At 46.8% G+C, this 8,037-nt stretch overlaps 1 long non-coding RNA gene across 1 annotated transcript; it reads left to right on the top strand.

Moving 5' to 3' along the window:
- The first annotated feature begins 514 nt into the window (after window positions 1-514).
- On the top strand, window positions 515-3,597 carry LOC147659235 (uncharacterized). Its single transcript, XR_015307291.1, has 3 exons — window positions 515-619; window positions 1,367-1,492; window positions 3,282-3,597. It is a non-coding gene; the product is annotated as an uncharacterized LOC147659235 (long non-coding RNA).
- The last annotated feature ends 4,440 nt before the right edge of the window (window positions 3,598-8,037 follow it).

Consider the following 8,037-nt stretch of genomic DNA (forward strand, 5'->3'; position numbering starts at 1 on the left):
TATAACGGGATGCATCTCCCAAATGCGTCACGTTGTTATAATATTATACGCCGCACCATGGCGCCCTTTTTTGTTTAGCTGCTGCGTCACAAAAGTCACGCAAGAACGGCGCAAAAGAGCCGCAAGGGCTTAAATCTGCCCCTTCCTTTGTAACCCTGACAATAAGAAAAATAGTGGCGGTGGATTGATAGTTTGACTATTTAAATGACTGGTAATGTAGCAGGCAACTGTTAGTGTTGTCACTGATCTGACTGAAATCACAATGGAGTTTGTCTGTCACTTTGCGTCTTGCCTGCGGACTGCTGCCTGCCAGTCCTAGGTGAACGTTTCAGTACTTTGTTTAGTGAGTTACGTGACTTTCGAAGTCACAGGTCCGCAAATAAATAAAAAGTAACCATAATCAATATAATTTCGCGGAAATATTTTGTTATTGTTCTTTTGAAATGTTTGATTTGGTTGACATTGACAAGCAACAATCATCCATGTTTTCTGTTCTTTCTTTCATGTTGTACGTCAGCTCCCCCCAGGGGCGAGAGGAGGACACAGGAGCAGCAGGCGGCGGATGCTGTTCATCAACAGGGCCAGGATCGGGCAGGCGAGGGCTCCTCTGCTGGCCCCAGTAAGTTTTCATTTTAGACTAGTACCTATTTTTCCTAGCGTTCCTCATTTGAATTTTTTCAAAATTGTCTTTGCTCTTCTTGTAGACTGTATCTAAATTCTTATCCTGCCTCTACTATGACTCCCTGTGGTATTACTAGATTATTCTTATTAGTCTGTCTGTGTAGCTAACTAAGATTGCACGGTTGGCGAAACTCCCATGATTCTAGTCAGCAATAGCTCTATCAACTTAGTGCAGTCCTCTGGGATTGTCCATAATGTCTTTTGAAGTGTTCTATCTGGACTCATGCTTGCAAAAATTGCAAAACCTTTCGTTCAGTCACTCTAGTCTGGAGGACCAAAAAACACAGATTGTATTTAAATTTAAAAGCTTTATTAAATGTAAACACATTTATTAAAATGAAGTCACAATAAAACTAAACGTTTAACTGATAATGGAAAAGTGGTTAGTGCTGACGATTAATTGAAGACATTTCTTGTGGTCGAGCCGAGCTCTCACCTGGTTTCAACTTGATCTTGTTGTTAGAAGTCCATCTTCTGTCTGTGTGGAGAAAAATGGTGCGTGTTAAAAAATCAGCCTTCATCAGTTGTGCCAAAAAGTGCAGCAAGACAACCTTCCCTGGAAAAAGGGACATTTTTTTTAACTTTAACGTAGACAGTCACAAATTACATTGTTTTCACATGTCTTCATTCCTAGACCAAATACTAGTGAGTGCTTTATTCTAAGATTCTTAAATGTACTTTGTAGGTGGAACATCTGGTGGCGGGGCCAGTGTGGTGGTGGTGCTCGACACGGAGGCGGAGGGCAATTCATCATCAGGGGAGGAGGCGGCGGCGGCGGCTGTGAGAGTTGAGACGGTGGTGGCGGCCAGAGGTAAGCTCTTATATATTCCTTACTTATTGAGATTGAAGACTAGCTGGGAAGGCAAGAATATGAGATGCATGGCTGGGTGAATGATGAAGCAATGATGGGTGGAAGGACAACAGCCTGGGTGGGTGACACAGAAACTGTATGTGTCCATATACCTGGATCATGCTACTATCTGACTCTTAGATAGCATATGTGTATCTAGAGCAGGGGTACTCATAGTACGGCCCGCGGGCCGGTGGTGGCCCGGCAAGCCTTCCTTGGCGGTGCGCAGACCTTGCAGACAATCACTGCTCCCCCGGCCCCCACAGAGCAGAGGCTTTTTTGTATTTCACCTGTTAGCGCCCCTGCATCTCCACTCTGACAATCACTGCTCCCCCGGCCCCCACAGAGCAGAGTGGAGATGCAAGGCCACAAAGAGGTGAAATAGAACAAAGCCTCTGCTCTGTGGGGCCGGGCAAGCAGTGATTGTCAGGGTGGAGAAGCAGGGGCGCTAAAACAAACAAAGCCTCAATAATATGTTAATGGTCTTTTAAAGACCTGTTAAGTACTTTGGTGTTGTTGTCTGTGTGTGCGCGTTGAGGAAGCGGTCTCAACCCGGGCTGAAGGCTGACACAGATAGACACACACACAGTGAGATGACAGAGGGAGAGGGAGGGCAGGAGGGAGAGAGAGATGGAGGGAGGGCAGGAGGGACAGCAGGAGGGAGAGAGATGTATGTAAATGCTGGGTCTGGTGGCTCAGTGGATGAGGGCATCTGCTGCAGGGACCTGTGTGCAACCTCATGGTCACAAGTTATCGTTTTGCTTTAGCCCCGCCCCCTCTGACTCCGCCCCCACCAGTGCGGCCCTCGGCCACAAACTACACTGTAAATGTAGCCCCTGAGAGAAAGTTTGTGAGTACCCATGATCTAGAGAGAGTAGATGGTCAGTGGATGAACTAAGTGTAACTTTGAAGAGCATGTAACACTGCACCCGCACGTCCGTTCCAGTGTAGGAAAGGCAAGGAAAAGAACTTTTAATTTTGTCCAAATACTACCATAAGTAGTAGCAGTAGTTTGTATTGCAAGCACTGCATAGATCCGGTTATTATGGTGGCCACTCCCTACCTCTCTTAATAAGTTTAGTAGTACTCAGTCATTCATGTGTGGATGTATCACTGCCTGTCACTCAATAAAAAGCAAAGCACCTAAAGTCATCCCATATATAAGCAAAAACATCCCATGTGAAGTGATAGATAATCAGATTATTTATCTTCTTCAATTTTCCATTTCTAGTACTCATTTCCACTGTAGGGTGAAAGTTAAATTAATTAAGCAGTAGCCCTTGAGTTGTAACAGAGTATTCTCAGTGCCACCCGTAATAGAAAAGTAAGAGATTCACCACCTGCATGTACTGGACGGGTACAGTAACGCAACGGCAACGCAAGTCTAGGTCACTCCTCATGGCGTGCGTCTCTTTTTCTCGGGTGCAAGTTTACCGCGCTGGCATTATGCCGGCTTGCAGAAAATAACGTACCAATTTTCCAAAACAAGAGACAAGAAGAAGAATAAGACTGGTGTACTTTCATAGTCGACTCCAATGGAAGTCCACAGTGCTCATAGAATTTGTTCCTTAAACTCCCACTAATGTTAGAGCAAGGATGAAGAAGTGTGAGGTTAGATAGATACTGGCCTCAATAGTTATGTAATGCGCTTGCAAGTTGCTAGTTGTACTGCAGCACACATTTCTGCTGAATGATTGAGTTAATCTTAAAGAGCATTGGTTACAGACTATGTCTTTCTTTCTTCATATAGGTTCTCCTTCCAAACGAACAAGGAGGAAGGAGCTGGCTAGAGCGGCCCGGCAACGGAGAATCGAGGCCACTGTTGCGGAATATCGGCGGCTGGTGGCCCTGGAGGACGAGGAAAGTGTGCGGTCGACAACAACGACAACGTCGTCCTCCGTGGCCTCACCGGCTGCCACCGTGACCCAGCACAGTGGTCCACCGAGACTGAGCCGGGCTGCCAAAGGCAAACGCCACCGCCGAGCAGCAAGGCCAACAGCTGCTTCTCACAGGCCTTGCACCTGCAAGGCAGTGAAGGCACGCCTGCGCCGCACTACCCTGATGGTGTCCCGCCTTCAGCAGGAGCTCGCCTTGCTCCGCGAGGAACATGATGCCCTGGCCCAAAAAGTTAACAGCATCCACCCATAGTGTCCCTTGCCCCTTTTTTAGAGACTTTTGGGGGGTGGGAATTGGGAGTTGGGTTTTTGGGGACTTTTGAAGGACAATCGTTGGGGTTAGGGAGGGTCTTGCGGGAGATTATTTTGTTAGGGATATAAATATACTTTTTCAAACTTTATCTGAGCATACCTGTTTTTTACTGCTTGCCTGGTGGGTGGGGGTTTAACGTTGACTGTTTTCCTGAAAGTTTAGTTCCATTTTCTTCCTTTAAGTGTAAATGCCCAAATGTTTTCAACACTAAGTGCCTCTCACAGACTAAGTGAAGTGAATCCAAGAGTCCTAGGACTTTAGTAGTACTACCTTCAGGCTCTCGTCTCTCGTACTAATACTCCATTATACCCCCAAACCACCAAACGCTTATCTTACCTGTAATTTGTGTTTGAAAGTAGGGCTAGGCCCAGGGCTGGCTCCACGGGAAACACCGAATAACGTTGGCAATCTTGGTCGGATAAAATTTCCTCATAGCGGTGGTAGTAGTGGTGTGACACAGTGGCAGTTGCATGCCTATGAAAAAAAAGAAAATGAAATCTGGTTTGTCCTCCTGAGCAATTCAACGGTACAACTGAGAATATAGCAGGTGACAGAAGTACAGTAGAGCAGTGCCACATTGTAGCCTAACAAATGGTAAAGTATAACTACTAATTCGGTTGAAGTTCTTTCACATTAGCAATGGTTCTTTGTCAAGCAGAGTAAGAATATATCATCGACAACTGTGGAAAGAAAGAATGCGACAGTACAGGGCCTGTGTGGAATTATTGATAACTATATTCAACATAAGGTCTCTGTAGCCAGATACCCGAGAGCCTTGCTGGTCACTATAAATCCATTCACAACAACACTCAATGGGGTTGGTCTGGAAGGTGTCACGTTTACTCCCCGTGATCCAGTCGATGCAAATATGGTTCCACCTCCAAATGTCACCAACACCCAGAAGTGTAAACACAGGGTGTTCGAGGCATTAGGCGAGGGAGAAAAATAACAAACTAAAATAAAAAATGTGGGATGGGTAAAGGTAGGGTCAGCAGGGAAAGGATACCTGTAAGAGAAGACAAGACAGGCATCAGTGAAGTGATGTCCTAACATACAAGGGTACTCTCATATAGTCTCACTAAATAGTCTGCAAGTCTCCCGCCTACTCATGGGAAATGTAGTTTCATAGTACGGTAGGCGCTTAGGGGCTGCGTAACCTGACAGAAGGTATAGTAGATAGAAAAGGAGAAATTGCTTTTTTTCTAGGTGTCCCCTCACTCACCAGGGTTGCCCCTTGGTGACATGCTTCATCATTGGGGCCATCCCAGTCCTCTACGGCCTGGGGCGTGCTGCGACTTGCGAATTACGTAGGAGCACTTACAAATGACTATGTGTGGTGCAGATAGTGGAGTGGACTAAGTGATGTGTTAAGGGATCAATGTAGAAGCCGAGAGAGAGCAAAGAAATGCAGTCACAGTCAGAGAAAAAGGCAAGGGATACTGTATCTATGTGGTTGTAGTGGTCCTGTTGGAAGTGGTAAGTAAGTTGCCCGCAGAAAAAAAATCCTCCTATTAGCGGCACTCCTCCATTGCAGCCGACGCTTCGTCCACCGATGTTGGTCACCAGAAGACACCCTGTCCACTGCCTGCCTGATGCTGAATTGTGGCTCGCTACTGTGAAGCCTGACTCCATCCTTTTTTCCCCATTGCAGAGACTGAAACCCGGCCTGTAATTATTCAACGAAAAACAGGAAGTGATATAATATTACAACACCACTGATAAATAAATATAAGGTATGTAGGCTGTGGAGTGCAAAAAGTCACAATTTGTTTTTCCTAGTAGACAGACAGTACAATGTTTTTGAAAGTGCGTACTCTGAGTCACCTTTTGAAGGATAAGTAAGTATGGGCAAATTAATGTAGCGGATCTTGCCCCTCAAGCTAGGTGTACTGTAAACTGTGTTTTAGAACAAAAATAGATCTTCCTAGCAGTGCTCCCACCCAAAAAACGAGGCCTAGCAGAAAACTGGAGACAAAACTTACTTTGAAAGTAAAAGTAGGCCGAAGTACCCTAATTACCCATTACCCCCCGTGGATTGTATTCAAACCACTTGCAAGCAACCAAGCAAAAGTAGCCATAGCCAGCATCGCTCCAAGACTCGAAATCCCCCCCACTCAAACACATGCAATAGAAATACTGCTAACCCTAACGAACCCTAAGTTAAGAATAGTGGCAAAGGCTTTCTTTAACTATGCCAAATCCCCCCTTTCCCACCATGGATTTTGTTCAAATGACTTGCAACCAAAATTACACATTCTCACGAGTGCTCTAAGACCCCAGAACTCAGTTTGAAAAATCTAGAACACCCCGATACACATGCAATCCTGCTGCTAGGGCTAACCCTAACGAACCCTAAGTTACAAAAAGTGCCAAAACTAAAGGCTTTTCCGCGCGGATTTTGTCCCAACCACTTCTACCCGGTATTAGACCTTCCCAGGAATGCCCCAAGACCCGGCAACCCACCCGCCAAGAAGCATAACACCCCCAAACAGGCCAAAAGCAAAATCTCATACTTGCAATATTTCTGGGCCTTCGGTCCAAACGCGCTGCGTAGCTAGGCCATAAGTCGGGGTTGGCACGACGGATTTCCTGAAAAGCAAATGCAATCAAGATTAGAGTGTCCCAGCAGTGCTCCCAGACCACGAAACTCACCCGCAAACAGACGGAACCCCCCCTAAGAGCACCTCAAAGGCAAGCAAGTCATCAAAAACACAAAAAAAATTCCGCCTGGGATTTGGTCCAAAACACTTTTATCCGGTATTAGAGCTTCCCAGCAATGGCCCCAGAGCCGTCAACCCAGGAGAAAACGAGTAGAAGACCCCCAAACAGCCAAAGAGCAAAAGTACAAAAATGGGGACTTAGTCACTTTTTCACAAATTTCCCAAATCACTCCGCGCGCGCTCTGCAGCTAGGCCCTAAGTCCCCTCAGCCACCATGGATTTGCTTCAAACCTCTTGCAAAGTAAAGTATATATAGCCAGCAGTGCTCCCACACCACGAAACTCACCCGCAAACACCAGGAAGCCCCCCAAACAGGCCCCCGAAAACGCTACATAGAGCAAAATGTCAGAAATAGCCCAAAAAAAAATCGGCCTGGATTTTGTCCCAACCACTTCTACCCGGTATTAGACCTTCCCAGGAATGCCCCAAGACCCGGCAACCCACCCGCCAAGAAGCATAACACCCCCAAACAGGCCAAAAGCAAAATCTCATACTTGCAATATTTCTGGGCCTTCGGTCCAAACGCGCTGCGTAGCTAGGCCATAAGTCGGGGTTGGCACGACGGATTTCCTGAAAAGCAAATGCAATCAAGATTAGAGTGTCCCAGCAGTGCTCCCAGACCACGAAACTCACCCACAAACACCAGGAAGCCCCCCAAACAGGCCCCCGAAAACGCTACATAGAGCAAAATGTCAGAAATAGCCCAAAAAAAAAATCGGCCTGGATTTTGTCCCAACCACTTCTACCCGGTATTAGACCTTCCCAGGAATGCCCCAAGACCCGGCAACCCACCCGCCAAGAAGCATAACACCCCCAAACAGGCCAAAAGCAAAATCTCATACTTGCAATATTTCTGGGCCTTCGGTCCAAACGCGCTGCGTAGCTAGGCCATAAGTCGGGGTTGGCACGACGGATTTCCTGAAAAGCAAATGCAATCAAGATTAGAGTGTCCCAGCAGTGCTCCCAGACCACGAAACTCACCCACAAACACCAGGAAGCCCCCCAAACAGGCCCCCGAAAACGCTACATAGAGCAAAATGTCAGAAATAGCCCAAAAAAAAAATCGGCCTGGATTTTGTCCCAACCACTTCTACCCGGTATTAGACCTTCCCAGGAATGCCCCAAGACCCGGCAACCCACCCGCCAAGAAGCATAACACCCCCAAACAGGCCAAAAGCAAAATCTCATACTTGCAATATTTCTGGGCCTTCGGTCCAAACGCGCTGCGTAGCTAGGCCATAAGTCGGGGTTGGCACGACGGATTTCCTGAAAAGCAAATGCAATCAAGATTAGAGTGTCCCAGCAGTGCTCCCAGACCACGAAACTCACCCGCAAACAGACGGAACCCCCCCTAAGAGCACCTCAAAGGCAAGCAAGTCATCAAAAACACAAAAAAAATTCCGCCTGGGATTTGGTCCAAAACACTTTTATCCGGTATTAGAGCTTCCCAGCAATGGCCCCAGAGCCGTCAACCCAGGAGAAAACGAGTAGAAGACCCCCAAACAGCCAAAGAGCAAAAGTACAAAAATGGGGACTTAGTCACTTTTTCACAAATTTCCCAAATCACTCCGCGCGCGC

The sequence above is a fragment of the Lissotriton vulgaris genome, unplaced genomic scaffold, assembly GCF_964263255.1.
Source record: "Lissotriton vulgaris unplaced genomic scaffold, aLisVul1.2 SCAFFOLD_4150, whole genome shotgun sequence".
NCBI lineage: Eukaryota > Metazoa > Chordata > Amphibia > Caudata > Salamandridae > Lissotriton > Lissotriton vulgaris.